Source organism: Lolium rigidum, chromosome 1 (assembly GCF_022539505.1).
Source record: "Lolium rigidum isolate FL_2022 chromosome 1, APGP_CSIRO_Lrig_0.1, whole genome shotgun sequence".
NCBI lineage: Eukaryota > Viridiplantae > Streptophyta > Magnoliopsida > Poales > Poaceae > Lolium > Lolium rigidum.
The window spans coordinates 62,708,080-62,722,795 of record NC_061508.1 but is presented as its reverse complement, the minus strand read 5'-3'; positions in this window follow the sequence as shown (position 1 = coordinate 62,722,795).

Sequence of the window (14,716 nt, the reverse complement as noted above, 5' to 3'; positions counted from 1 at the left end):
AACAACAGCGCATTATTATTGTTTAAATATTCGATCGACATTCGTGATAAGCACCAACCAGCGTGTTGGGAGCCAGTTTGCGAACCATAGATCAAGAAAGCAAAGTTTTGGAGACAGTGTTTGCTGTCATTCAACAATATGCCGCCGAACCATCCATCAACCAGACTGCGCGAGCACGCTCCAGAAACAGCATTTTCACCAGCAATAGACCATCCCTCTTCTTTGGTTGCAGATGAACAGCGTATTCAGTTCATTTTCCATTGATACCCTCCCAATCTCGTTAATGTTTACGCGGCGAATCAATCCCCAGGCTTCAACATTCACATATCTGGAATATGTTCATCCATATTTGTAAAATTGTTGCTGACCAGCGAACTTATGCGCACGTAGAGAATTAATAAAAAAGGTTGATTAATTGGGGGCTGGGAACCCCGCGCCGGCTCTTTTTGCAAAATTATTGGATAAGCGGATGAAGCCACTAGTCCATTGGTGAAAGCTGCCCAACAAGATTGAAAGATAAAACACCACATACTTCCTCATGAGCTATAAAACATTGACACAAATAAGAGATAATAAAGTTTTGAATTGTTTAAAGGTAGCACATGAAGTATTTACTTGGAATGGCAGAAAATACCACATAGTAGGTAGGTATGGTGGACACACATGGCAAAGGTTTTGGCTCAAGGTTTTGGATGCACGAGAAGCATTTTCTCTCAGTACAAGGCTTTGGCTAGCAAAGTTGTTTGAAGCAAACACAAGTATGAACCGGTACAGCAAAACTTACATAAGAACATATTGCAAGCATTATAAGACTCTACATTGTCTTCCTTGTTGCTCAAACACTTCTACTAGAAAATATCTAGACCTTAGAGAGACCAATCATGCAAACCAGTTTCAACAAGCTCTACGGTATTTCTCCACTAATAGGTTTAAACTACATGATGCAAGAGCTTAACCATGATCTACTTGAGAGCTCAAAACAATTGCCAAGTATCAAATTATCCAAGACAATATGAGGCATTTTCTGTTTCCAACCAAATATCAATAAATGCAATAGCTTCCAACTTTTGTCATTGAACATTAAAAGTAAGAGCGAAGAACACAAGTGTTCATATGAAAAAGCGGAGCGTGTATCTCTCCCACACAAGGATTGCTAGGATCCGAATTTATTCAAACATAAACAAAAATAAAAACACACAGACGCTCCAAGCGAAGAACATAAGATGTGACCGAATAAAAATATAGTTTCAATAGAAGAAACCTGGTAAGTTGAAGAAGAAGGGGATGCCTTGGGCATCCCCAAGCTTAGACGCTTGAGTCTTCTTGAAATATGCAGGGATGAACCACGGGGGCATCCCCAAGCTTAGACTTTTCACTCTTCTTGATCATATATCATCCTCCTCTCTTGACCCTTGAAAACTTCCTTCACACCAAACTTCTCATAAACTTCATTAGAGGGGTTAGTACTCAAAAAACTTTAATCCACCTTGGCCCTGTAGTGACACATTGCAAGAACTCAATAAAACATTAGCTACAGCTCTCCACGTCTAGAAAGCCTCACTTAAAGTCCACAAGAGACAATGCAAAAAACAGAGACAGAATCTGTCAAAACAGAACAGCCAGTAAACACGAATTTTTAAGAGGTACTTCCGTTGCTTAAATCAGAAAACTCAAAACTAATGAAAGTTGCGTACATATCTGAGGATCACTCACGTAAATTGGCAGATTTTTCTGAGTTACCTACAGAGAATCATACCCAGATTCGTGACAGCAAGAAATCTGTTTCTGCGCATGATACGTCTCCAACGTATCGATAATTTCTTGTGTTCCATGCCACATTATTGATGTTATCTACATGTTTTATGCACACTTTATGTCATATTCGTGCATTTTCTGGAACTAACCTATTAACAAGATGCCGAAGTGCCAGTTCTCGTTTTCTCGCTGTTTTTGGTTTCGAAATCCTAGTAACGAAATATTCTCGGAATCGGACGAAATCAACGCCAAAGATCTTAGAATCCCCGGAAGCATCCAGAACACACGAGAGGGACCAGAGGGGGGCACAGGCCCACCACACCATGCCCTGGCGCGGCCTAGGGGGCCCGCGCCCCCCTAGGGTTTGGCCAGCCCTTCGACCCCCGGCGCCGCCTCTTCGCCTATATAAAGCCCCCGGATCGGAAAACCCGATATCAATTGACGAAACCCACGTAAACCCGCCGGAGCCGCCGCCATCGCGAAGCCAAGATCCGGGGGACAGGATCTCTGTTCCGGCACCCTGCCGGAGCGGGGAAGTGCCCCGGAAGGCTTCTCCATCGACACCGCTGCCATCTCCACCGCCATCTTCATCACCGCTGCTTGCTCCCATGAGGAGGGAGTAGTTCTCCATCGAGGCTCGGGGCTGTACCGGTAGCTATGTGGTTCATCTCTCTCCTATGTAGTTCAATACAATAATCTCATGAGCTGCCTTACATGATTGAGATTCATATGATGATGCTTGTAATCTAGATGTCATTATGCTAGTCAAGTGAGTTTTACTTATGTGATCTCCGGAGACTCCTCGTCCCACGTGTGTAAAGGTGACGAGTGTGTGCACCGTGTGGGTCTCTTAGGCTAGATTTCACGGAATACTTATTCACTCGTTGAATGGCATAGTGAGGTGCTTATTTATATCTCTTTATGATTGCAGCATGTTGTATCACAATTTATCCATGTGCTACTCTAGTGATTTGTTATTAAAGTAGTTTATTCCTCCTGCATGTGTGCAAAGGTGACAGTGCGTGCACCGTGTTAGTACTTGGTTTATGCTATGATCATGATCTCTTGTAGATTATGGAGTTAACTATTGCTATGATAATATTGATGTGATCTATTCCTCCTACATATGCATGAAGGTGACGAGTGTGCATGCTATGCTAGTACTTGGTTTAGTAGCGTTGATCTATCTTACACTAAAGGTTACTTAAACATGAGCATTATTGTGGAGCTTGTTAACTCCGGCATTGAGGGTTCGTGTAATCCTACGCAATGTGTTCATCATCCAACAAGTGTAGAGTATGCATTTATCTGTTCTGTTATGTGATCAATGTTGAGAGTGTCCACTAGTGAAAGTGTAATCCCTAGGCCTTGTTCCTAAATACTGCTGAGTTACTACTGCTTGTTACTCGTTTCTATTGCGTTACTACTCGCTGCAATACCACCACCATCAACTACACGCCAAGCACTTTTCCGGCACCGTTGCTACTCGCTCATACTTATTCATACCACCTGTATTTCACTATCTCTTCGCCGAACTAGTGCACCTATTAGGTGTGTTGGGGACACAAGAGACTTCTTGCTTTGTGGTTGCGGGGTTGCATGAGAGGGATATCTTTGACCTCTTCCTCCCCGAGTTCGATAAACCTTGGGTATCCACTTAAGGGAAACTTGTCTGCTGTTCTACAAACCTCTACTCTTGGAGGCCCAACACTGTCTACGGGAAAGGAGGGGGAACGTAGACATCAAGCACTTTTCTGGCGCCGTTGCCGGGGAGGAAAGGTAAAAAGGCTCTCATACTACGGTCTCAGGTAAAGTATTTTTCCGGCGCCGTCGTGTGTGTGCTCAAAGCTATTTCCTTTAGATCCTGCAATTGCATCTTGTTGTTTCTTGTTTACACTAGTTTGGCATAATGTACAAGAGTGAGCTTCTTATTCTATTTCCTGATTTAAAACATGGATTGTTTGATGCGAAAATTAAAAAACCTATGAAATCTTGTTTGCATGTCTGGTAGTAATATTAGTATGAACGCTTTGAACACCATTGTTGACAATAATATAGAAAGTTCTAAGCTTGGGGAAGCTGGTTTTCATGATATTTTTAGTCCCCCAAGCATTGAGGAGAAAATTTTCTTTGATGATACTTTGCCTCCTATTTATGATGATTATAATGATAGTGGTCTTTTGGTGCCACCTACTATGGAGAGTGAATTTGATTATGATTACAATATGCCTCCTATATTTGATGATGAGAATAATAATGATAGCTACTTTGTTGAATTTGCTCCCACTACAACTAATAAAATTGATTATGCTTATGTGGAGAGTAATAATTTTATGCATGAGACTCATGATAAGAATGCTTTATGTGATAGTTATATTGTTGAGTTTGCTCATGATGCTACTGAAAGTTATTATGAGAGAGGAAAATATGGTTGTAGAAATTTTCATGTTACTAAAACGCCTCTCTATGTGCTGAAATTTTTGAAGCTGCACTTGTTTTATCTTCCTATGCTTGTTACTTTGCTCTTCATGAACTTGTTTATTTACAAGATTCCTATGCATAGGAAGCATGTTAGACTTAAATGTGTTTTGGATTTGCCTCTTGATGCTCTCTTTTGCTTCAAATACAATTTCTTGCGAGTGCATCATTAAAACTGCTGAGCCCATCTTAATGGCTATAAAGAAAGAACTTCTTGGGAGATAACCCATGTGTTATTTTGCTACAGTACTTTGTTTTATATTTGTGTCTTGGAAGTTGTTTACTACTGTAGCAACCTCTCCTTATCTTAGTTTTGTGTTTTGTTGTGCCAAGTAAAGTCTTTGATAGTAAAGTAAGTACTAGATTTGGATTACTGCGCAGTTCCAGATTTCTTTGCTGTCACGAATCTGAGCCCACTGCCCTGCAGGAAGCTCAGAAAATTATGCCAATTTACGTGCATGATCCTCAGATATGTACGCAACTTTCATTCAATTTGAGCATTTTCATTTGAGCAAGTCTGGTGGCCTAATAAAATCCATCTTTACGGACTGTTCTGTTTTGACAGATTCTGCCTTTTATTTCGCATTGCCTCTTTTGCTATGTTGGATGAATTTCTTTGATCCATTGATGTCCAGTAGCTTTATGCAATATCCAGAAGTGTTAAGAATGATTGTGTCACCTCTGAACATGTTAATTTTTATTGTCCACTAACCCTCTAATGAGTTGTTTCGAGTTTGGTGTGGAGGAAGTTTTCAAGGGTCAAGAGAGGAGGATGATATACTATGATCAAGGAGAGTGAAAGCTCTAAGCTTGGGGATGCACCCGGTGGTTCACCCCTGCATATATCAAGAAGACTCAAGCGTCTAAGCTTGGGGATGCCCAAGGCATCCCCTTCTTCATCGACAACATTATCAGGTTCCTCCCCGAAACTATATTTTTATTCCATCACATCTTATGTGCTTTTTCTTGGAGCGTCTGTTTGTTTGCTTTTGTTTTTGTTTGTGTTTGAATAAATTGGATTACATCATGCTTGTGTGGGAGAGAGACACGCTCCGCTGGTTCATATGAACACATGTGTTCTTAGCTCATAATATTCATGGCGAAGTTTCCTCTTCGTTAAATTGTTATATGGTTGGAATTGGAAAATGATACATGTAGTAATTGCTATAATGTCTTGGGTAATGTGATACTTGGCAATTGTTGTGCTCATGTTTAAGCTCTTGCATCATATACTTTGCACCTATTAGTGAAGAATACATAGAGCTTGCTAAAATTTGGTTTGCATAATTGGTCTCTCTAAAGTCTAGATAATTTCTAGTATTGAGTTTGAACAACAAGGAAGACGGTGTAGAGTCTTATAATGTTTACAATATGTCTTTTATGTGAGTTTTGCTGTACTAGTTCATCCTTGTGTTTGCCTCAAACAACCTTGCTAGCCTAAACCTTGTATCGAGAGGGAATACTTCTCATGCATCCAAATACTTGAGCCAACACTATGCCATTTGTGTCCACCATACCTACCTACTACATGGTATTTCTCCGCCATTCCAAAGTAAATTGCTTGAGTGCTACCTTTAAACAATTCAAAATTTATTACCTCTTATTTGTGTCAATGTTTTATAGCTCATGAGGAAGTATGTGGTGTTTATCTTTCAATCTTGATTGGGCAACTTTCACCAATGGACTAGTGGCTTCATCCGCTTATCCAATAATTTTGCAAAAAGAGCTGGCAATGGGATTCCCAGTCCCAAATTAATTAACAAAAATAGACACTCCTCCATGGTATGTGATTGTTGGACGGCACCCGAAGGATTCGATTAGCCATGGCTTGTGTAAGCAAAGGTTGGGAGGAGTGTCATCATAATAAAACTAAAATAAAAAGGCACTCCTTCATGGTATGAGATTGTTGGCGGGCACCCGAGGATTCGGTTAGCCATGGTTTGTGAAAGAAAGGTTGGAAGGAGTGCCATCCAAAAATAAAATAAAATGGGAGCCGCTCTTTGAAGGTTTGTCCGGCAAGGGGGTTAGAGTACCCGCTACCATTCGTTGACAACAACATACACCTCTCAAAACTTTATTTTTATGCTCTCTTTATGTTTTCAAAATCAAAGCTCTAGCACAAATATAGCAATCGATGCTTTCCTCTTTGAAGGACCATTCTTTTACTTTCAATGTTGAGTCAGTTCACCTATTTCTCTCCACCTCAAGAAGCAAACACTTGTGTGAACTGTGCATTGATTCCTACATACTTGCTTATTGCACTTATTATATTACTCTATGTTGACAATATCCGTGAGATATACATGTTACAAGTTGGAAGCAACCGCTGAAACTTAATCTTCTTTTGTGTTGCTTCAATACCTTTACTTTGAATTATTGCTTTATGAGTTAACTCTTATGCAAGACTTATTGATGCTTGTCTTGAAGTGCTATTCATGAAAAGTCTTTGCTTTATGATTCACTTGTTTACTCATGTCATACACATTGTTTTGATCGCTGCATTCACTACATATGCTTTACAAATAGTATGATCAAGATTATGATGGCATGTCACTCCGGAAATTATCTTTGTTATCGTTTTACCTGCTCGGGACGAGCAGAACTAAGCTTGGGGATGCTGATACGTCTCCAACGTATCGATAATTTCTTGTGTTCCATGCCACATTATTGATGTTATCTACATGTTTTATGCACACTTTATGTCATATTCGTGCATTTTCCGGAACTAACCTATTAACAAGATGCCGAAGTGCCGGTTCTCGTTTTCTGCTGTTTTTGGTTTCGAAATCCTAGTAACGAAATATTCTCGGAATCGGACGAAATCAACGCCAAAGATCTTAGAATCCCCGGAAGCATCCAGAACACACGAGAGGGACCGAGAGGGGGGCACGGGCCCACCACACCATGCCCCGGCGCGGCCTAGGGGGGCCCGCGCCCCCTAGGGTTTGGCCAGCCCTTCGACCCCACGGCGCCGCCTCTTCGCCTATATAAAGCCCCTGGATCGGAAAACCCGATATCAATTGACGAAACCCACGAAACCTGCCGGAGCCGCCGCCATCGCGAAGCCAAGATCCGGGGGACAGGATCTCTGTTCCGGCACCCTGCCGGAGCGGGGAAGTGCCCCCGGAAGGCTTCTCCATCGACACCGCTGCCATCTCCACCGCCATCTTCATCACCGCTGCTTGCTCCCATGAGGAGGGAGTAGTTCTCCATCGAGGCTCGGGGCTGTACCGGTAGCTATGTGGTTCATCTCTCTCCTATGTAGTTCAATACAATAATCTCATGAGCTGCCTTACATGATTGAGATTCATATGATGATGCTTGTAATCTAGATGTCATTATGCTAGTCAAGTGAGTTTTACTTATGTGATCTCCGGAGACTCCTCGTCCCACGTGTGTAAAGGTGACGAGTGTGTGCACCGTGTGGGTCTCTTAGGCTAGATTTCACAGAATACTTATTCACCGTTGAATGGCATAGTGAGGTGCTTATTTATATCTCTTTATGATTGCAGCATGTTGTATCACAATTTATCCATGTGCTACTCTAGTGATTTGTTATTAAAGTAGTTTATTCCTCCTGCATGTGTGCAAAGGTGACGAGTGCGTGCACCGTGTTAGTACTTGGTTTATGCTATGATCATGATCTCTTGTAGATTATGGAGTTAACTATTGCTATGATAATATTGATGTGATCTATTCCTCCTACATATGCATGAAGGTGACGAGTGTGCATGCTATGCTAGTACTTGGTTTAGTAGCGTTGATCTATCTTACACTAAAGGTTACTTAAACATGAGCATTATTGTGGAGCTTGTTAACTCCGGCATTGAGGGTTCGTGTAATCCTACGCAATGTGTTCATCATCCAACAAGTGTAGAGTATGCATTTATACTGTTGCGTTATGTGATCAATGTTGAGAGTGTCCACTAGTGAAAGTGTAATCCCTAGGCCTTGTTCCTAAATACTCGCTGAGTTACTACTGCTTGTTACTTGTTTTCATTGCGTTACTACTGCTGCAATACCACCACCATCAACTACACGCCAAGCACTTTTCCGGCACCGTTGCTACTGCTCATACTTATTCATACCACCTGTATTTCACTATCTCTTCGCCGAACTAGTGCACCTATTAGGTGTGTTGGGGACACAAGAGACTTCTTGCTTTGTGGTTGCGGGGTTGCATGAGAGGGATATCTTTGACCTCTTCCTCCCTGAGTTCGATAAACCTTGGGTATCCACTTAAGGGAAACTTGCTGCTGTTCTACAAACCTCTACTCTTGGAGGCCCAACACTGTCTACAGGAAAGGAGGGGGAACGTAGACATCAGCGCAGAAATCCAAATCTAGCATCAACTTCTATTAGAGACTTCACTTGGCACAACATTGCAATAAAATAAAGATAAGGAGAGGTTGCTACAGTAGTAACAACTTCCAAGACACAACAAAACAGTAGCAAAATAAAGACATGGGTTATCTCCCAAGAAGTGCTTTCTTTATAGCCATTAAGATGGGCTCAGCAGTTTTAATGATGCACTCGCAAGAAATAAGAGTTGAAGCAAAAGAGAGCATCAAAAAGAAAATTCAAAACACATTTAAGTCTAACCCACTTCCTATGCATAGGAATCTTGTACACAAATAAATTCATGAAGAACAAAGTGACAAGCATAAGAAGATAAAACAAGAGTAACATCAAAATTTTAAGCATATAGAGAGGTGTTTTAGTACCATGCAAATTTCTACAACCATATTTTCCTCTCTCATAATAATTTTCAGTAGCTTCATGAACAAACTCAACAATATAACTATCACATAAAGCATGTTTCTCATGATTTCCAAACACATAATTTTTATCAAGCTAAAAAATAGTTGGATTAAAACTTTCAAACCCACTTTTATCAATAATATAACAAGATGATTGATCAATCTCAAAAGATATGGGACTCATAGTTAAAGTCAAGAACTCTCCAATCCCATTTTCATTAGTAGTACAATTAATATTATCAAGTAACATAGGACCATCATCTAGAGATTTATCATAAACATTTGCTAAACAAAACTCTTTAGTACCATGCATTTCGACATCAGGCACAAACAAAGCATTATCATAAGATTTATCAAAGTAGCCTGGATTATCATAGATAACAGTAGCATGATTATTCTCACAAGTCTTACTTTTAGGGAATATTTCAAGAGAATCCACAGGAACATAACATTCAACCTCCTTTGGTAAGCATGGAGGACAATCAAATAGTGTAAGAGATAAAGAGTTACTCTCATTAGAAGGTTGGCATGGGTAGCTAATCCATTCTTCCTCCTTTTGTTCATCACTCTCCTCTTCTTTTTCATCCAATGAGCTTTCAGGTTCATCAATTTCCTCCTCTTTTTCATCCAATGAGCTTTCGGGTTCATCAATTTCTTCTTCCACTGGTTCCTGCAAATTGTGAGTGCATTCTTGTGCATTAATGAGTCTCTCTTTATAATCAATGATATAAGGATTATCACTGTAGTTTTCTATGCAAAAATTAAGGATAGAAGAGACATAATCTTTAATGTCCTTACAAACAACACAAGTTTCATAATTTTTAGCCATGAAGGATTCTATCTCAGAGGCTCCCATAAATATGACAAATTGTTCTACCTCTTCGAACCCAAAATGAATATAGCTATTCCAATTATAGTTCTTAATTAAAAATTCCTCACTAAAGCCACATTGAAATTTAAGATGTTTAGTATCCTGTTTAGAGCAACAGTTTATATCATGGCGTTTAAGCAAGATTTTAGCAATTGTTTTCAATTTTTCTATCACCGCACTCATAACTTCACCCGTTCTTGATTCTCTATAGTTATTATATAATTCAATAAGCTCCGAATAGGTTGTAGGTTCTCCCATAGCAACAGTTTTTAATTTTTCGGTATTTCAAATTTTTATGGATTTTTGGGTATATAGGGAAAATAAAACAAAACAAAAACAAACTAGGCAAAAGTAAACTAAGCAAAATAAAACTAGACAGAAATAAACTAAGCACAAATAAACTAGACAAAAGTAAACTAAGCAAAACAAAATAAAATAAAACAGAGAGAGAGGTAGAGTGTACTCCCCTGGTGAACTTATGAGTAGAGCTATGCCTCCCCGGCAACGGCGCCAGAAAATAGTCTTGATGACCCACAAGTATAGGGGATCGCAACAGTCTTCGAGGGAAGTAAAACCCAAATTTATTGATTCGACACAAGGGGAGGTAAAGAATACTTATAAGCCTTAACAACCGAGTTGTCAATTCAGCTGCACCTGGAAAAGCACTAGTAACAGGGGTGATGTGAAAGTAGCAGTGATATGAGAGCAATAGTAACGAGTAACACATCAGCGGTAGCAGTAATATGAGAGCAATGGCACCGAGAAAATAGTTGATACTACTTCCAATGACATGTAGAACGAGTATATGATGATGAAAGATGGACCGGGGTTCCCGACTATCTACACTAGTGGTAACTCTCCAATAACAAGTGTTGGGTGAACAAATTAGAGTTGGGCAATTGATAGGATTGAAATAGCATTAAGACAGAACATCAAGATCATTAATCATGTAGGCATGTTTTCCATATATAGTCATACGTGCTCGCAATGAGAAACTTGTACAACATCTTTTGTCCTACCAGCCGGTGGCAGCCGGGCCTCTAGGGAATCTACTGGAAATTAAGGTACTCCTTTTAATAGAGCACCGGAGAAAAGCATTAACACTCCGTGAAAACATGTGATCCTCATACCTAAGCCTTTCCCTCCAGTTGTCCCAATTTCTGTCACTTTGGGGCCTTTGGTTCCGGACATAGACATGTGCATACAACTTGTAGATACAATCTAAGCAATAAGTATAGAGCTTAAATCTAAGATCATGCCACTCGGGCCCTAGTGACAAGCATTAAACACAACAAGATTGCAGCAACAATAACTTCACAACTTTATAGATAGACTAATCATAATGTAACAATCCATCGGATCCCAACAAACACAACACCGATTACATCAGATGAATCTCAATCATGTAAGGCAGCTCATGAGATCATTGTATTGAAGTACATGGGGGAGAGAATACCAACTAGCTACAGCCAGAACCCGTAGTCCATGGGGGAACTACTCACGGAGCATGATGGAGGCGATGGCGTTGATGGAGATGGCTTCCGGGGGCACTTCCCCGTCCCGGCAGGGTGCTGGAACAGAGACTTCTGTCCCCCGAAATTGAGTTTCGCGATGGTGGCGGCACCCCTGGAGTCTTTCTGGAGTTTCGTAAATTGGTATCGCGTTTTTAGGTCTTCAGGGCTTAAATAGGCGAAGAGTCGGAGTCGGAGGGGCCACGGGGCCTCCTCACACTAGGGCGGCGCGCCCCCCTCCTGGGCCGCGCCGGCCACACGTGTGGGGCCCCCAGGGCACCCCTCTGGTCCCCCTCGACTTTCCGGAAGGTTCCGGGAAAAATAAGATGTTGGGTCTTCGTTTCGTCGAATTCGAGAATATTGCCCGAACAGCCTTTACGGAACCAAAAACAACAGAAAACAGACAAGCGGCACTTCGGCATCTCGTTAATAGGTTAGTTCCGGAAAACGCATAAAAACATTATAAAGTGCAAGCAAAACATGTAAGTATTGTCATAAAACAAGCATGGAACATCAGAAATTATAGGTACGTTGGAGACGTATCAATGACTCCGGGGGCAATTCCCCGTCCCGGCGGCGTGCCGGAACAGAGACTTCTGTCCCCCGAAACGGAGTTTCGCGATGGCGGCAGCGTCCCTGGAGTCTTTCTGGAGTTTCGTCAATTGGTGTAGGGTTTTTACGTCGCGAGGGATTTTATAGGCGAAGAGGCGGCGCAAGGGGGTGCCTGAGGGGCCCACCCCATAGGGCGGCGCGCCCCCCTCCTAGGTCGCGCCCCAGTGTGGTGTGGGGACCCTGGGCCTCCTCTCCGGCTCCCCTTCGGTGTTCTGGTCCGTCTCGGTGAAATAAGATGTTTGGCTTTTGTTTCGTCGAATTCCGAGAATATTGCCCGAACAGCCTTTACGGAACCAAAAACAGCGAGAAAATAGGAACCGGCACTTCGGCATCTTGTTAATAGGTTAGTTCCGGAAAATGCATAAAATCATTATAAAGTGTGAGCAAAACATGTAGGTATTGTCATAAAACTAGCATGGAACATCAGAAATTATAGATACATTGGAGACGTATCAAGCATCCCCAAGCTTAGTTCCTACTCGCCCTCGAGTAGGTAAACGATAAAAAGAATAATTTCTGAAGTGACATGCTATACATAATCTTGATCATACTATTGTAAAGCATATGAGATGAATGAAGTGATTCAAAGCAATGGTAAAGATAATGACTAAACAACTGAATCATATAGCAAAGACTTTTCATGAATAGTACTTTCAAGACAAGCATCAATAAGACTTGCATAGGAGTTAACTCATAAAGCAATAAATTCTTAGTAGAAAGTTTTGAAGCAACACAAAGGAAGATATAAGTTTCAACGGTTGCTTTCAACTTCAACATGTATATCTCATGGATAATTGTCAACACAAAGTAATATGATGAATGCAAATAAGCAAGTATGTAGGAATCAATGCACACAGTTGACACAAGTGTTTGCTTCTAAGATAGAAAGAAGTAGGTAAACTGACTCAACATAAAGTAGACGAAAGGCCCTTCGCAGAGGGAAGCATGGATTACTATTTTGTGCTAGAGCTTTTATTTTGAAAACATAGAAACAATTTTGTCAACGGTAGTAATAATTCATATGTGTTATGCATAAGACATCCTATAAGTTGCAAGCCTCATGCATAGAATACCAATAGTGCTCGCACCTTGTCCTAATTAGCTTGGATTTCCATGGATTATCATTGCATAACATATGTTTCAACCAAGTGTCACAAAGGGGTACCTCTATGCCGCCTGTACAAAGGTCCAAGGAGATAGATCGCATTTGATTTCTCGTTTTTGATAGATCTCAACTAAGGACATCCATACCGGGACAACATAGAAAACAGATAATGGACTCCTCTTTAATGCATAAGCATTCAACAACAGATAATATTCTCATAAGAGACTGAGGATCAATGTCCAAACTGAAACTTCCACCATGATTCATGGCTTTAGTTAGCGGCCCAATGTTCTTCTCTAACAATATGCATACTCAAACCATTTAATCATGATAAATCACCCTTACTTCAGACAAGACGAACATGCATAGCAACTCACATGATATTCAACAAAGGTGTAATAGTTTATGGCGTCCCAAGAAACATGGTTACCGCTCAACAAGCAACTTATAAGAAATAAGATACATAAGCTACATATTCTTTACCACAATAGTTTTTAAGGCTATTTTCCCATGAGCTATATATTGCAAAGACAAGGAATGAAATTTTAAAGGTAGCACTCAAGCAATTTACTTTGGAATGGCAGAGAAATACCACATAGTAGGTAGGTATGGTGGACACAAATGGCATAGGTTTTGGCTCAAGGTTTTGGATGCACGAGAAGTATTCCCTCTCAGTACAAGGCTTTGGCTAGCAAGGTTGTTTGAAGCAAACACAAGTATGAACAGGTACAGCAAAACTTACTAAGAACATATTGCAAGCATTGTAAGATTCTACACTGTCTTCCTTGTTGTTCAAACACTTCACCAGAAAATATCTAGACTTTAGAGAGACCAATCATGCAAACCAAATTTTAACAAGCTCTATGGTAGTTCTTCATTAATAGGTGCAAAGTACATGATGCAAGAGCTTAAACATGATCTATTGAGCAAAACAATTGCCAAGTATCAAATTATTCAAGACCATATACCAATTACCACATGAAGCATTTTCTGTTTCCAACCAAATAACAATGAACGAAGCAGTTTTCAACCTTCGCCATGAACATTAAAAGTAACGCTAAGAACACCAGTGTTCATATGAACGAGCGGAGCGTGTCTCTCTCCCACACAAGGAATGCTAGGATCCGATTTTATTCGAACAAAAACAAAAATAAAAACATACAGACGCTCCAAGTAAAGCACATAAGATGTGACAGAATAAAAATATAGTTTCACTAGAGGTGACCTGATAAGTTGTCGATGAAGAAGGGGATGCCTTGGGCATCCCCAAGCTTAGATGCTTGAGTCTTCTTGAAATATGCAGGGATGAACCACGGGGGCATCCCCAAGCTTAGACTTTTCACTCTTCTTGATCATATTGTATCTTCCTCCTCTCTTGATCCTTGAAAACTTCCTCCACACCAAACTCAAAACAAACTCATTAGAGGGTTAGTGCATAATAAAAAATTCACATATTCAAAGGTGAAATAATCATTCTTAACACTTCTGGACATTGCACAAAGCTATTGAAAGTTAATGGAGCAAAGAAATCCATTCAACACAGTAAAAGAGGCAATGCGAAATAAAAGACAGAATCTGTCAAAACAGAACAGTCCGTAAAGACGAATTTTTTAGAGGCACTTAA